General features: G+C 42.2%; 1 protein-coding gene across 12 annotated transcripts in view; it reads left to right on the forward strand.

Annotated features, from left to right (window-relative positions):
* Positions 1-5,870: 5,870 nt before the first annotated feature.
* RGS6 (regulator of G protein signaling 6) overlaps positions 5,871-16,818 on the forward strand; it is a 633,391-nt gene continuing 622,443 nt past the window's right edge. For 5 of the 12 annotated variants that reach the window (XM_015144013.3, XM_077937734.1, XM_015144015.3 and 2 more), the window contains exon 1: positions 6,981-7,059. The gene's annotated coding sequence lies outside the window, so the exon portion shown is untranslated. Of the gene's footprint in view, positions 6,006-6,199; positions 6,700-6,980; positions 7,520-16,818 lie in introns of those variants that run through there. The other 7 variants (XM_015144012.3, XM_028850189.2, XM_015144014.3 and 4 more) reach the window with 3 other exon arrangements.

Below are 16,818 nucleotides of genomic sequence, written 5' to 3' on the forward strand. Positions count from 1 at the left end.
ATCAAAAAATAAATTAATGAAACAATCCCACTTATGATAGCATCAAAAAGAATAAAATGCTTACAAATAAATTTAACCAAGGAAGTAAAAGATCTGTACATAGAAAACTATAAAGCATTGATAAAAATAAATTAAAGAAGACACAAATAAATGGAAAGATATCTCGTGTTCATGAACTAGAAACATTAATATTGTCAAAATGTATATGCTACCCAAAGTGATATACAGATTCAGCACGATCACTATCAAAATTCCAATGGTATTTTTCACAGAAATAGAAAAACACAACTTAGAAACTCATACGGAAGCACAAAGATTCTAAATAGTCAAAGCAATCTTGAGGGAAAAAAGCAAAGTTGGAGGCATACTGATTTCAAATTATCTTATAAATTTCATTTCTATGTTCTTTAGAATATCAGTGAAGAGGCTAGGCGCTGTGGCCCCTGCCTGTAATCCTAGCACTTTGGGAGGCTGAGGTGGGTGGATCACCTGAGGTCAGGGGTTCTAGACCAGTCTGGCCAACATGGCGAAACCCTGTCTCTACTAAAAATACAAAAACTACCCAGACGTGGTGGTGCATGCCTGTAGTCTCAGCTACTTGGGAGGCTGAGGCAGGAGAATCGCTTGAACCCAGGAGGCAGAGGTCGCAGTGAGCCGAGATCACGCCATTGCACTCCAGGCTGAGTGACAGAGTGAGACTCTGTCTCAAAAATGAAAAAGAAGAAAAATGAAAAAGAATATCAATGAAGAGCTGGAAAATATAGGACTTGTAAGAGGGCTGACAATACCATGTGAGTTGAACTCTGGTTCTTAAATACCAGCAAAAGGACTTCAATTAATTAGAATATAGTTCTCCTTAAGAAACAGGCTTTCTCTTGTTTTCCAGGGTATTATGCATTTAATTTTAGTGTCCTTAGCTTTTTGGGTTACCTGTGGTCATATATGACTAGGACTTTTTATAGGGTTTCAATGGACACATATTGACTCTATAAGGGATCCTTCTTATTGAAGTATATCCCCTGCTTTTTACCATGGTCCTAACCAAATATGCCTGTCACTGATTCTAATCAACTGTAGAAATCCCAGCATCTAGCAGGAAGGGGACAGAAGTCGGATATTTTTGGTTAAGGAGACCTGTCCACTTTTCAAGTCATATTACATGTGTACCTGCCTATTCTGTGATAATTCTGACTACAAGCTTCGGGAAGGCAGTGCATGAGAGTGTCTAGGAGATGCCTAGGTAAAGAAGCTCAGTCCAAACAATTGGCGTGAACAGCAGCCCATGGTTATTTTGGGCCTGGTGTAGGTTTTTAAAAACTTGTTATTGTTGATGTAGATTTTATCCCGTGTGTATTGGCTGTACATATACACATCCCTGCACTCTGATTATTAAGCATGGGACTCTGTAAATATGCATTGCACTCTGACATAACATTATTTCCAAGTCTGAAAACATAACTATTCTAGCACTGTGATATAAACACATTCATTCTCAGACACATGGTTTTCAAAACTGTAGATCAAGTGCTAATACTGGAAAGAGAAAAAATCCACTTCACATTGCAAAGAGAAAAAAAATCTACTTCACACTGTAATCAATTTGCTTGCCATCCACTCTTCTTGAGATGGGGATTATGCAATTAGTGGTAACAGAAATGCTGGGCATTCTATGAAGGAAGGACACCACAGGCTGTGATTCACAAATTCTTCAAAAGTAGATGCCCCAGTTCCATCACTAGAAATTGTGACTTATCAGGTCTGAGATGAAGTTCAAGAATCTTTTTGTTTTTAACCTCAGAAATAATTACCATCTATTTAAGAAACAGATCCAATTTGTTTATTTTTAATTTTTTAGAGACAGGGTATCACTGTGTTTCCTAGGCTGGATTCAAACTCCTGGACTCAAGCGATCCTCCCGCCTCAGCTTTCTGAGTTAGCTGGGATTGTAGGTGTGTGCCACTGCACCTGGTTGTTCAATAATCTTTATTGCTAAGTTTTAATAAGTAGCCCAGGTGTTACTAATTCTGTGCCCTTTGAGCCTTGCTCTGAAAGAACCAATTTCTAACATGTCTAATCAGGCATTTATTTTCTTTCAGGATTTAACATGAAGCAAAAGTGACCTGGAATCTTTTCTCCCTTTATTGCCAAAACGCAAAGAAAAGAGTCCTTAGCTCTCAGAAGAAGACTACACTTAAGAGTGAAAATAAGAAAATGTGGGAGTTTGAGGAAAAGTATCATCAGCTGTCAAATGTCATGAATGTGCAGTCTTGGTCAATGGGCCATATGACCCAAAACTCATTATCCTCCGCAAAGCCACCACTATCAATATATGCACCAAATGCATCAACACAATAGTTTTCTACCTTGGCCTGTCAATGAAGTTATTGAAACTAAATTGCCAACTCATTTCCATTCTTCTGTTCAATTTATCACCTGTTTTGAGAGCTATACCACAATCAATTCTATTACACACTTTCCTGCAACTCCTCACTTGATAATGAAGTAATCAAAATAATCAGGGTTTTACCTATAAATATTATTTCACTTGATACTTTAGATGAATTTCAGGATCCTTGCATGCAGTGTGTCCTTAATAAGTAATTGCTGAATGGATGAACAAAATTTTGGGCCGAATCACATTATTGTATATATTCACAAAGTAATAGATCAATTCATATTTTTAGTACAGCCAGTCATGAGTTGATTCTTAAAATAAACCCATGGTGATCATTTTAGAAAAGGGAAGGCAATTTTTTCAATTTGGTAAAAATAATTATACTTTAATGTATATTTTTAACCTTTCATTTTGAAATAATGTTATAATAAATTATAAAAGCTACAAAAATGATTCAAAGAGCTTCCTTACCATCTTCTGAGGGTAAGTTGCAGATGTGATACCCCTTTACCACTTCATATTTCAGTTTGTCCTTCCTAAAAACAAGAACACTCTACTACATACCTTGAGTACAACATCAGGAAAATAACAATGATCCAATTTAATCCATCGAATCCACAGAATCCACTGATTGTGCCACAAAAGTCATTTATAGGTTTTGGATCCCATTCAAGATCACGTGCTGCATTTAGTTGTCTCATCTCTTTAGCATCCTTCAATCTGGAACAATCTTTACTATCATAGTCTTGACATTTTTAAAGAATACAGGCCAGTTACTTGATTTTTCTTTCAATTTGCATTTGTCTGATGTTTTATCCTTATTTACGCATAAGAAGTGACACTACATTCTCAGCATATCATATCAGGATGCAGCACAAGGCTGATTTGTCCCATCATTGGTTTTCATTCATGTAAAAATTTACCAGCTGATTAAGATGATATCTCCCAAGTATTACAGCTGCATGTTAAGTAATAAGTATGCTGTACTTATTAATAATTAATGATGTATTAATGAACGTTTTTAGAGATATACTTTGAGACTATGTAAATATCCTGTTCCCCATCAAAATTTGCCCACCAATTTTAGCATCTATTGATGATTCTGGCCTGAATCAATTATTAAGATGGTGGTTGCCAAATGGTGGTTTTCTGATTCTATCTTTTCTTCTTTTATTAGTTGCATTCTACTATAGAGTTCCCTTCAGTGTTTCTATCAGCATGGACTCATGGACTCTTATTTTACTCAAAGGGTTAAATTTGTCATTAACTATTTGACTCCTTAAATTATCCAAGATTTGGCCAACAGGAATCCCTTCAAGCTGACTTCGGTATTCTTTTGACCTGTCTCCATAATTCTTTAAGTACTTTTTCATTTCCTTGCACAACAAATTATTCTAGTTTCATCTACTATACCAAGGAACCATGGTTCCTTTTAGTGGAGGATGGTATTAAGAAACCAATGTCTGAGTGTTAGGTGTGTTCATTGCTACTGGGGTGCCGTTACTTTTAGGCCTTCTAAGGTGACAAACCTAGGAAATATATCACCATATACAGACACATATACACTTATATTTTTCTGTCTATCTATAATCTTTTTGGATTCAAAATCATCTCCAATTTCAAGCCACATAACTAGATCTCTTGCCTTTCTATACTGGTAATTCCCTTCTCCAGCAGTGAGATGACCAGCTCCAATTTTCTTAATGTATCTACTTGTTGGCTCAGTTCCCTAGCATGTAAACCAATCTCTTGGCCATGTCAGCAAAAAAGTGTGTCCTGTCTCTATTACATACACATATATAAAATACCCCCACATATATACACATATATATGAAATGGGATATTTTATGTATAAGAAACCACACTACATAGATATATCAGGAATCCCATATAATACACAAAATGTATCAATATGAAAATACATATTTAACTCCTATAAATATCTGATTTCACATATTTTTTTTTAAAGAGAAGTACACAGTAAGACTTTCTTCTGATGAGCGTGGAGCCTGCTGTTCATACTTCCACAGAATTATTCCTTTATGCTCTACTCAGCCCTCAAGGAGCTGCTAGCCTCAGAAATGCAGAGCTCCGGCTGGGTGTGGTGGCTCAAGTCTGTAATTCCAGCACTTTGGGTGGCCAAGGCAGGTGGATCACCTGAGGTCAGGAAGTCGAGACCAGCTTGGCCAACATGATGAAACCCCATCTCTATTAAAAACACACAAAAAATTAGCTGGCAGGCACCTGTAATCCCAGCTACTTGGGAGGCTGAGGCAGGAGAATCGCTTCAATCTGGGAGGCGGAGGTTGCAGTGAGCCAAGATTGCACCACCACACTCCAGCCTGGGCAACAAGAGCAAAACTACGTCTCAAAAAAAAAAAAAAAAAAAAAAAAAGGCAGAATTCTTCAAAGCGGAAGTTTCCCTAGTCACTACCTTTCGCTCCATGCACGGCCTATTCTTTAACTGTGGCAAACTGCCACAGCCAGGTCCACAACCGGCTTGAGCCAAGTATTGAGCCTGAGGAAGGAAATGCTTTATATTTCAGCTTTAATAACTAACTGGGACATCTGTTACAATTCTATTTTCCTCACTAGGCTGGGTATGGCATCTCTTGGTTGTAGGTTTCCCCCACACAGTTTCTGTGGCTCTTCTCGTGGACTAAGCCTACCATAACACACATGTCTGCTTGTGTATTATCCCATTCGACACTAAGGCTTCAGGGCATAGGCTGTTTCCTTTATTATCCATTTCTAATGTTAGAAGAGGGTCTAATACAGAGCAGGTGCTATTTGTCTATTGAAGGAAAGAATGAATACATCCATTAATCAATGTAGAATGGTGGGAAAAGATACAATTTGGGAAAGAGACTTTACTCTTTAACTTCTGGACCCATGTGAATGAGGAGTCCAGGTCATCTGTCCTTAAAGGCATTTAGGTATTTTATTTCAAGTATTTTCCCCCTTTTCTGGTGACACACTACAATTCAGGACTAAATCTCAAATTTATTCTTGATATTGATAGCATTGATATTGCACACAAATCCCATGGTTACCGTCCAGCACTAATGGTCGTGTCCTATTTCCACCTGCAGCTTCCTGAACCTAACTACACATCGCATTTCAAAACTCCCATGTTAAAAAAGGCAGCAGTTCAAGTTATTTTCTCATTTTCTGTCTTCAACTTTTTTCTTCTTCCCCCAAGAATATTTGAGAGTTAATTTTCTCGAAAGTTCTTTGTAGTGTTCCAGATAGGAATCATCCTATAATACTCCAAATGCAGCGTGTGGTGTGCATGTTGAATAAATAAAAATGACGAGATTAGGAACAATATCGCTGACGATCGCGGTGTCCCGTTTTAATTTAGAGGGCGCCAGCAACACGTCAGTGACGGAGATTCAGAAGCTGCCTCACCCCGGACCGGGAATCCCTAAGAGAATCTTGACGCCGCTGAAGTTTCCGGACGGGGCCAGTTTGGAATTGACTAAAGGAGTCTCCGCCCGGTCGAGCCAGTCTCTCGGTTTTCTCCACGGCTTCTCGAGGATGAGGAATTTCTAGGTTTTCTCCTCCTCCGGCAAATCACGGTCTGCGCCTTCCGCGGCTCTGGGAACAGGTGAGCCGGGCGGCGGCGCCCTCGGGACGCGCTCAGGTGCCAGTCCCCGCCCGCCGGCCCCTCCCTGCAGCACGCGGTCCGGGTCCAGGTGCCGGCGCCCAGGTGCGCGGGGCACTGGGCTGCAGCTCCGCTCGGCATCCGACAGCGGGCGCCGCTGCAGCAGCTCGCGGGCCGCGGAGCTGAACGGCTTCGCGAGTTGGGGCAGCTCCTAGCGCTCGGCCCTGCTCGGCGGCGAGAGCTCCGCCCGGGCGCCGCGTTCCTACAGCCGCCGGAGCCGCCGGGCGCCGAGGGGACGGACCGACCTCCGCACACCCTTGCCGGCCCGGGCGGGCAGAGGCGGGCGAGCGGCGAACGCCCGGGAGCGCGGAGAGCCAGGCCAGCCCGGTGCGCGCCGGAGACACCCTGTGCGCCCCGCGTCCTGGCACCATGAGACGCGCCGCGCGTCCTCGCGGGCCCGGGGCTTCGCTTTCCTCTCGCTGAGCCCCTGCGCTCGCCACCACGGAAACTCGGAAAGAGGAGGCGAGGTTGTGGGGAGCGGCGCGGAGACGGACTAGACTTCCCCTCCGCCCCCAAGAGGCTGCCGGTCCCCGGTTTCCTGGGCTTCTCCAGCTTTATCATGAACCTGGCGCAAGGTTGGCTTTAGGAGAAATTCAGGAGCCGGAGGGAGAGTCAAGGCAATTCTTTGGTTGCTAAGGTAATTGTAGTTGTGACAAAAAATGGGCAAGAAACAAATGGGGGAAAACATGGTTTAAAACAGTATCCTCCCTCCCCACCCCATTAATATGTGTTGATTTCATTTCCTGGGTGTGGGTGCTTGTCCATTTCAGATGCGTGACAGGTGCCCGTGTGTGTGTGTCTGCAGTTTGGGACTGTGGAAGCACGAGCTTACATAAGTGGTTAGGCAAGCTGGCGTGTGGACTTGTGTGGGATGGGTGCAGGTCTGCATATAAATCATGTTCCTGGGTTTCTGCGTGTGAAGCGCACACCGACGGGGACGAGAGCGCAGAGGATGGCGCTTTTAGATACTTCCAGTCTTCCGATGTTGTGATCGCAGGTAGGGCAGCTTTGCCTCTAAATCAGGCATTCATTAACTTTTTCTCTGAGCAAGCTCGCCCATTTGTGGTTTGGAAGAAAAGAAAGCGAGTCTCCGCGGTGAGGTGTGGAGGGCAGGGGCGGGTGGGGAGGTTTGTTGTTTGGGAACTGCGCTAGCAAAGGACGCCGTGGCTATTCGCTTGGAGAGGATGACAACTGAACTGGTTGCGTGAGGAGTGAAGAGACTGTGTTTACAGTTACCGGCAGGCTGCGTAAAAAAGTGGCCCAGTGAGACAGGGAAAGTGACCCAGAAAATTTAATTTTGTTCAGAATGAAAGCTGCTGTATTTCTTTATTTTTTTTTTCTTCTTAATTTGACGGAGTAGTATTTTCCTTCTCTGTCGTTGAGACCAGTGGCATTTCTATGTTACAAACTGAAGATATTTGGGGTCTCGTCGGCTCGGAATTATCAATGCTTGGGAGGTGAGTTCTGATCAATACCTTTAACCAAAGAAAAACTGCAAAAATAATCGAGATTAGGTAAAACCTACCACTGGACCCTTTTCTCTCCAGAGAAAGTGAGAGATGGAAGAACTGGGCTTGTAAGTATCAAAATGGAGTTAGAGAATGAGCTACAAGTTTGTGTGTGTATGGTCTGTCAAAAAGTGTAAGACTGAAAGGGAACTGTTAGGTTTAATGTGTTGACAACACGGCTCTTATAGATCAATTTTCATAGGCAAATAGGTAATTACATGGAGTGGGAACTGGGACGTTGGTGGGAAACTTTCTGTAAGATGAACATTCTTTATTAATTTATTACTTTTTCAATGGGTGGGACTACTCTGTGAAGGAAAGTAGAGGGCTGAGGGACATTTGGTGAGACTCTTGAGAGAGAAATCTTTGTAAGCCAAATCTTGCATGCTAAATTAGAGAAAGCCAAGATGATAGATTCTGAGTTTTTTGATCCTGTACCATTGTTAAGCTAAATTGTCCTGTAAATATGATCTCAGGCACCATAAACTATGTATATGTAGAGAGAATCTATTCCCAATAACTCGGCCTTTTCTGAAAGAGTCTGTGAGTTCTAGAAAAGTCAGCTGTTGGGAGGTATTGTGATGAAGGAGAGAGGTCACCGGTGTTTCCTTTTATATATTTATTCTGGCAGATCTTAACTTATGATTTTCTTTAAGGAATTTCAGTTAACATTCAGTGAATTTATATTGCTGAGAGTTTCAGTAAAACAAGACTAGATTTTCTTTGAAGCAATAAATTCATCTTATCAAGTGAAACATTACGACAATGCTTTTGTGGCAGAAATGTTTATTTAAATGAGTCCATTTTAATTATTTATTTATTTTGGATTTGCAGAATAAGATCTCCAACATAGATGTTTTTGAAGTGAATAGACCTTTCTTGAGAAAGAAAAATAAATTTAAGGTTATTGTGGACAATGAAATTTGCCAGTAATTTTGGATGTCTCATTGTCTACAGGGACATCATTTTATGTGAAAGTAGGATCATTCCATTTCTTATGTCTCTCATCTTCTCCCATGCATTTTATCCCCAACTCCTAAGACTTTGCCAGGAATTGCTGAACATTCTGTTTTGTGCCAGGGGTTAAATATCAGGGGGACGGGAATAAGGAGCTGTGTGTCACATAAACGTTTTTCAAAAGGATGCTCTCAGAGATCTCAATACTGGGATTAATTTTTCCTTTAGCTTCGCAGTTAGCTTAATTCATAGTGTTCTGAACCTAGGAATGCATTTAACCTCTTCATTTTCAGTACCAGCTGGAAGGAATATATTTACCAAATTTCATCTTCATTGTAACATATGGCATGATATAAATAATTACTATACACACACTATCCTGCTGTATGGAAAGAACTAGAATTACAAAATAAACTTTCGTGTTGAGTGATATGGATATAATATTTCAAAAAACAATTTTAACTTTTCCCCTGATTCCAAAAGTAATATTTAGCTATTGAAAACAATTCAGGAAAATACAAAGAAAAAAATAAAGGTTATCCATAATCTGCTATGGAGGGGGAGCCACTATTAACATATCTTTAACTGTATATTCTTCCAAATATTATTCTAGTCATTTATTTCTACCCAGCACCCCTCCCCCACAAATTTTTATAAAATGTAACTTGTAAATATAACTTGGAAATGTATTAAAGGCTTGGGACTGCTTGTTTACAGAATGATTTTGATCAGATGTTAGTTTTTCCTGGTGGTCCTTATTTTCAAAGAGAGTAGGTTCTTTCTTTTTCTGCTCTTCGAAAACCGGTGTTTGCACTTTGGGCTGGTAATGCTTGGGACTTCCTATCAGATTTAGGGATTAAAGCATCAGAAAAGAAGTAGAAAGGTCATTGGCCATTGTGGACGGGAGACCTGAGTTCTGGTTGCAGTTACTCCACCAACTTCTCCTGTGACCTCTGGGCCTCTGTTTCCCTGAAGGGCAAAAGGTACTTTTAGATTTAACTCAATAAGCTAATGACGTATTTCTTGCTTTGACATGAGAATGATACTTGAAGAGGGCTTGTTCAAACACAGAAACACCTGGGGGTCACCCCCAGAGTCTCTGATTCTTTCTGTCTGGAGTGGGGCCCGAGAATGTACATATCTGACAAGTCCCTGGATGATGCTGACTCTGTTGGTTGGTGACAGTGAAAACTAGAGGGTAATGTATTAAGGCTGTCTTAGAGGGACAGAACTAATAGTGTGTGTATATATATGTACATATGTATGACATATATACATATATATACATATATGCTATATATGAGATATAGCTCATATATATGCTATATATGAGATATATATGAGATATATACATATATATGCCATATATCTCATATATATCTATAAAGGGGAGTTTATTAAGTATTAACTTACTTGGTCACAAGGTCCCACAATAGGCTGTCTGTAAACTGAGGAGCAAGGAGAGCCAGTCCAAGTCCCAAAACTGAAGAAATTGGAGTCGGATGTTTGAGGGCAGGAAGCATTCAGCATGGGAGAAAGATGTAGGCTGGGAGGCTAGGCTCGGCCCTCCTTTTTGTGTTTTTCTGCCTGCTTTATATTCGCCAGAAGCTGATTAGATTATGCCCACCAGATTAAGGGTGGATCTGCCTTCCGCAGCCCACTGACTCAAATGTTTAATATCTTTTGGGCAATGCTCACACAGACACACCCAGAATCAATACTCTGTATCCCTCAATGCAATCAAGATAACACTCAGTATTAACCATCAAAAAGCCTACCCCTTGTCAACTTGAACCCATATACATCTCCTGAGATCATACATAATCTTCAAATAAAGACAATAGTGAGGTCATAATTGTGCATAACAAAATACAACTATCCTTCGTACAACCAGAAATGCACCAATCCCCAACACAAATACTATTGCATAAAGTTAACAATACTTAAGGCTGATATGAAGTCAATAAATCTTATGTCACATGATAAAGGAAAAGGAAATAAAATGAAGATATTTTCTTAGCACAAGTGTATACGTACACAAACATGTTTTTAACAAAAGAAGGAGGAAATACTCATGACAATTACAGTCTCTGTTTCTGCAACTGGTCACATGGTCGTAGCTGGTATTGATGACTACCTTCTACCCATTCAGTATTCCTTTTGCCTACAGCAAGCACCTCAGCAGATCGTGATTTTTTTCCCTAGTGGAGTGACCCAAACCTTCATTCCTGAAGGGTCTGGACCATTTGTAGTCCTGCCTGGATTGGGCTGTTGTAGTTTCCCGTTGACCTTAATCACAGGGCATGGTAATGCTGAGAGATGCCATAATGGGTCTCCTGTGTTCCATATGTAGTCTTCCTTACCTCTGCTGTGGAGTAGTAGACTGATTTCATCTTGATAGTCTGGGTCAATCACCCTAGCCAACACTGTAACTCCCTTCTTAGCCTGTTGACTTAAAGGTAAGAGGATCCCAAACTGTCCAGGTGGCAATCTTAACTTCCAGTTTAATGAAATCATTGTTGTGTTTCCTGGTGACAGCATTCCTCCCTCTGGAACTAAGACCTCTAGGCCAGCAGAATGTAATGTCGAGGGAACAGGAAGCAAAAATTTTGCTAATTCAGTAGGGGTGATGGTGAGTGGTGCCTCTTCCACTTCCGCCCCTTCATTCTTGGACCTGTGAATCCTGGCTATAGAAGAAACAGTACCATATATTGGATGCTGATTCAGAGCATACATGGCCCTCTGGAGAAATTTGCCCCAGTCCTGCAAAGTATTGTCACCTAGCTGGCATTGTAATTGTGACTTCAAAAGGCCATTCCACCATTCTGTCAATCCAACTGCTTCAGGAAGATGGGGAACATGGTAAGACCAGTAAATTCCGTGAGCATGAGCCCACTGCCTCACTTCTTTAGCCATGAAGTGAGTGCCTTGGTCAGAGGCAATGCTGCATGGAATACCATGATGGTGGATAAGGCATTCCGTGAGTCCACAGATGGTTGTCTTGGCAGAAGCATTGCATGCAGGATAGGCAAACCCATATCTGGAGTAAATGTCTATTCCAGTGAGGACAAACCTCTGCCCTTTCCATGATGGAAGAGGTCCAATATAATCAACCTGCCACCAGGTAGCTGGCTGATCACCCTGAGGAATAGTGCCATATTGGGGGCTCAGTGCTGGTCTCTGCTGCTGGCAGTTTGGGCCCTCAGCAGTGATAGCCAGGTCAGCCTTGGTGAGTGGAAGTCCATGTTGCTGAGCCCGTGCGTAACCTCCATCCCTGCCACCATGGCCACTTTGTTCATGGGACTATTGGGTGATGACAGGGGTGGCTGGGGAAAGACGCTGAGTGAGTCCACAGAACAGATCATCCTATTCATCTGATTATTAAACTCCTCCTCCACTGAGGTCACCCGTTGGTGAGCACTTACATGGGATACAAATAGCTTCACCGTTTTTGACCACTCAGAAAAGTCCATCCACATACCTCTTTCCGAAATTTCTTTGTCAGCAATTTTCCAATCATGCTTCTTCCAAGTCCCTGACCATCTAGCCAAGCCATTGACTACAGCTCATGAATTGGTATATAATCACATATTGGGCCATTTCTCCTTCCATGCAAAGTGCACAACCAGCTGCACTGCTCGAAGTTCTGCCCACTGGGAAGATTTCCCTTCACCTCTGTCCTTCAGGGATGTCCTAGAAAGGGGCTGTAGTGCTACAGCTGTCCACTTTCTGGTGGTGCCTGCATACCATGCGGAACCATCTGTGAATAGGCCCTAGTCTTCTCCTCCTCTGTCAACTGATCATAGGGAACTCCCCATTAGGCCATGGGTGCAGGCTGGGGGAGAGAAGGCAGGGTGGCAGGAGTGGAGACCATGGGCATTTGAGCCACTTCCTTGTGTAACTTACTTGTGCCTTCAGTACCTGCTTGAGCCAGATCAAGTATATACCACTTCTGTTTCATGATGGAATGCTGCTGTGCACAACCCACCAATGGCTAGATTGGTCAGAAAGCACCCAGTTCATAATAGGAAGTTCAGGTTGCGTGGTGACTTGATGACCCACAGTTAAACGTTCATTTTCCACCAAAGCCCAGTAACAGACCAAGAGCTGTATCTCAAAAGGAGAGTAGTTATCTGCAGAAGATGGCAGGGTCTTGCTACAAAGTCCTAGAGGGCTCCACTGTGATTCACCTATGGGGGCCTGCCAAAGGCTCCAGACAGCATCCCTATCTGCCACTGACATCTCAACCACCACTGGATCTGCTGGGTCATATAGCCCAAGTGGGAGAGCAGCTTGCACGGCAGCCTGGACCTGTTGCAGAGCCTTCTCCTGTTCTGGACCCCACTCAAAACTGGCAGCTTTTCGAGTCACTCAATAAATGGACCAGAGTAACACACCCAAATAAGGAATGTGGTGCCTCCAAAATCCAAATAGGCCCACTAAGCATTGTGCCTCTTTCTTGGTTGTAGGAGGGGCCAAATGCAGCAACTTATCCTTCACCTCAGAAGGAATATCTCAACAGGCCCCACACCACTGGACCCCTAGAAATTTTACTGGGGTAAGAGGTCCCTGAATTTTAGTTGGATTTATTTCTTAACCTCTGGCTTGCACATGTCCCACCAATAAGTCTAGTGTGTTTGCTACTTCTTGTTCTCTGAATCCAATCAGCATTACATCAGTGTAATGGACCAGAGTGATATCTTGCAGAAGTGAAAAGCGATCAAGGTCTCTCTGAATAAGATTATGACACAAAGCCAGAGAGTTGATATACCCCTGAGATAGGACAGTAAAGCTATATTGCTGGCCTTGCCAGCTGAAGGCAAATTGCTTCCAGTGGGCCTTATGGACAGGAATGGAGAAAAAGGCATTTGCCAAGTCCATGGCTATATACCAAGTACCAGGAGATGTGTTAATTTGCTCAAGCAATGAAACCACATCTGGTACAGTAGCTGCAATTGGAGTCACCACTTGGTTAAGCTTACGATAATCCACTGCCATTCTCCAAGATCCATCTGTCTTCTGCACAGGCCAAATGGGAGAGTTAAATGGGAACGTGGTGGGAATCACCATCCCTGCGTCTTTCAAGTCCTTGATGGTGGCACTAATCTCTGCAGTCCCTCTAGGCATGTGATATTGTTTTTGATTTACTGTTTTTCTAGGTAGAGGCATCTCTAATGGCTTCTATTTGGGCTTTTCCCCCATAATAGCCCTCACCCTACTAGTCAGAGAGCCAATGTGGGGGTTCTGCCAGCTGCTAAGTGTGCCTATGCCAATTATGCTTTCTGGCACTGGGTCAATGACCACAGGTTAAGTCCAGGGACCTACTATAAGTTGGACCTGAGCTAAAACTCCATTAATTATCTGACCTCCATAACCCCCTAGCTTAACTGGAGGACCACAATGATGTTTTGGGTTTCCTGGAATCAATGTAAGCTCAGAGCCAGTGTCCAGTAGTCCCTGAAATGTCTGATCATTTTCCTTTCCCCAGTGCACAGTTACCCTGGTAAAAGGCCAGAGGTCTCCTTGGGGAAGGATGAGACAAAGATCCACTTCATAAATTTTCGGTAATGTAGTGGGGTCCTTCCTCAAGGGGACCCAGCCATCCCTTTATCCAAAGGGTTCTGGGTCTATAAACTGGCTCAAGTCTGGAAATTGATTGAGGAGCCATGATTCTCTGTTTTTATAATTCAAATTAGTCTTTTGTCCACTCAACCTAGAAGTTTTCTGTTTGTATAATTGAAGTAGGGATGCAGTAGGCTTCCTATCAATTTCACTTCTAGGAACACCACGATTAGCCAATGCCAGAGCTCTACATGAGTCAGACTATTCTGATTGGCACTTTGCCTCTGCTGTCCATTATGGTAGCTATGCTCACCTTGCCTTTGATGGTTGAGTGCTGCCACTTGGCCCCTGCCACCTGGCCCCTGCCACCTCTGGATCCAATTATTCCAATTATATTTAAATTTTGTAGTTGAGTGACTGTGGTTCCCACCATTAGATCTGACATACAGAGAAGAACAATTACAGGGCTCTTCAAAGATGCAGATGCTGCCCTCCCAAGTCTATTTTGCAAGGCAGTCAAGAGTATGTCTTCTGGACCCTCCCAGCTGGGATGAGTAGGTCTAAAGGGACTAATCCACTCCACCACCCCAATCTCCCTAAGCCTTTGGATTTCTTCCTCTACATTAAGCCAAGGGAGATCAGGCATTTCCAGCTCACTCACAGTGGGCTGCCTTTAAGAGCTTGTGTCTGTTTTTCCAAAATTTTGGCTCATTCTCTACAGGAGATAAGACTCTCACTTAGGGTAATCTTAGCAGATTTGAAGCTCAGTATCTGCTTCTGAAGCCGGAAGACAGAAACCATGAGTTAATCATTTTCTTTAATCACTTTGTCCATTGAACTTAGGAGCAACCAACCAGCTTCATTGTGTTCCTTGGTTCTCCACATATGGTCAAATGTACTATGTACAGAGTCACTAAACTCCTTGCCTCTCACGAGCAGTGAGTCAGGAGTGTCAAATGCATTTATTTTGCATAACTCTCTAAACAATTTCTGCCAAGGACTATCAGTATTTTCTATATCATTAGAAGTAGAGTCCTTAGCATTTTTGGGTCTAATCATATTAAGCAGCCAACTCCAGAAACCCCAAAACCAACGAAAGAACTCCATTCTTAATATTCTGTTCCTCTAGAACCACTCCTGGTACCAAAATCTGTATTAGGGTTCTCTTAGAGGGATATAACTAATAAGACATATATATCTTAGGGAGTTTATTAAGTATTAACTTACACAATCACAAGGTCCCACAATAGGCTGTCTGTAAGCTGAGGAGCAAGGAGAGCCAGTCCAGGTCCCAAAACTGCAGAACTTGGAGTCAGATGTTTGAGGGCAAGAAGGATCCAGCATGGGAGAAAGATGTAGGCTGGGAGGCTTGTCTCCTCTCTCCTTTTCATGTTTATCTGCCTGCTTTATATTTGCCGGAAGCTAATTAGATTGTGCCCACCAGATTAAGGGTGGATCTGCCTTCCCCAGCCCACTGACTCACATATTTAATCTCTTTTGGGCAACACCCACACAGACACACCCAGGATCAATACTCTGTATCCCTCAATGCAATCAAGTTAACACTCAGTCACACATCACAGTAAGCTCCTTACAGGCCAAAATGCCTGTTTGACTTTTCACAGGCTTTCACAGTAAGCTCCTTACAGGCCAAAAAGACTGTTTGACTTTTCTTTGCATCCATCCATCCAGTGCCCCAAAATATACCTGCCAATAGGTGTTCAGTAAGCATTGGCTGAATCAATATTACTTTTCTCTTATGGGGGAGTATGTTTCTGGAGTAGTCAAGACAAAAGAATAATCGTCCAGAATTTGGAAACATTAAGCCTGTAATAAGAGTTATAATCATTCATGGACCACACTACTTCAAACTGCAAAAAATGCAAAAATGCTTATAAGTAGGCAGTTAAAATGAACATTAAACCTAATGAGTTACATTAAATAACAACTGGGAATACCTGCTTGAGATGTTCCAAACCACAAAGCCTACCAAATACTTCACCGTTGCCTCTCTGAGGCCTGGAAGAGGCCATTTATTTTCTACCACATACACATATTTCAAAAAATGGGAGGTTCACTGTTAATTACCCCAATTACCAAGGCAACAGATAAAGCAAGCAATCTCCCCACTCCTCTCCTCATCCCCCATCCCTCCCACTAAGAAAAAAGGCAGAGCAATGCCCATTAGAGCCCTACCACCACTCTGTAAGATAGGTCTCAATTTCATGAATGAAGAAATTTAAAACTTTAGAGAAATAAATTAACCTGCATAAATCCACAAAGTGAAGTAGCATCAGAAGTAAGATGCAGGCCTTCTGATTCCAAAGGGCGGTGTTCTTCACCACTTCCCTCTGGTGACATTGAATGTGTATATTTGATAGCTAGGAGATTCTAACTGGCTGAAATACCCCAGTTAGAACTTTTGATTATCCTTATGTGGTTACCTTTTTTTATAGAAAATTTGTCTTTTCCTTCTACTTAGGTGTTAGTAACATAGGGTGGTACAAAGAACCACCGTTTTTATGTGTGGTAACTTCAAAAAAAGCATAAATATTTGGATATGAACAAAATAGATCCTTGTTCATTAATAGCTCAGGCTATGCAAATGAATTGTCTTAAAGGCTAGCTGTCTTGGCATTTGACAGTAATTTGATTAGATTATCAAAGAGAAAGCCACCTTTAGATCTGTCCATGGTAGAGTTCACTCATTCACTAGTATCTGCTTGACC

The sequence above is a fragment of the Macaca mulatta genome, chromosome 7 (genome assembly GCF_049350105.2).
Source record: "Macaca mulatta isolate MMU2019108-1 chromosome 7, T2T-MMU8v2.0, whole genome shotgun sequence".
Lineage (NCBI taxonomy): Eukaryota > Metazoa > Chordata > Mammalia > Primates > Cercopithecidae > Macaca > Macaca mulatta.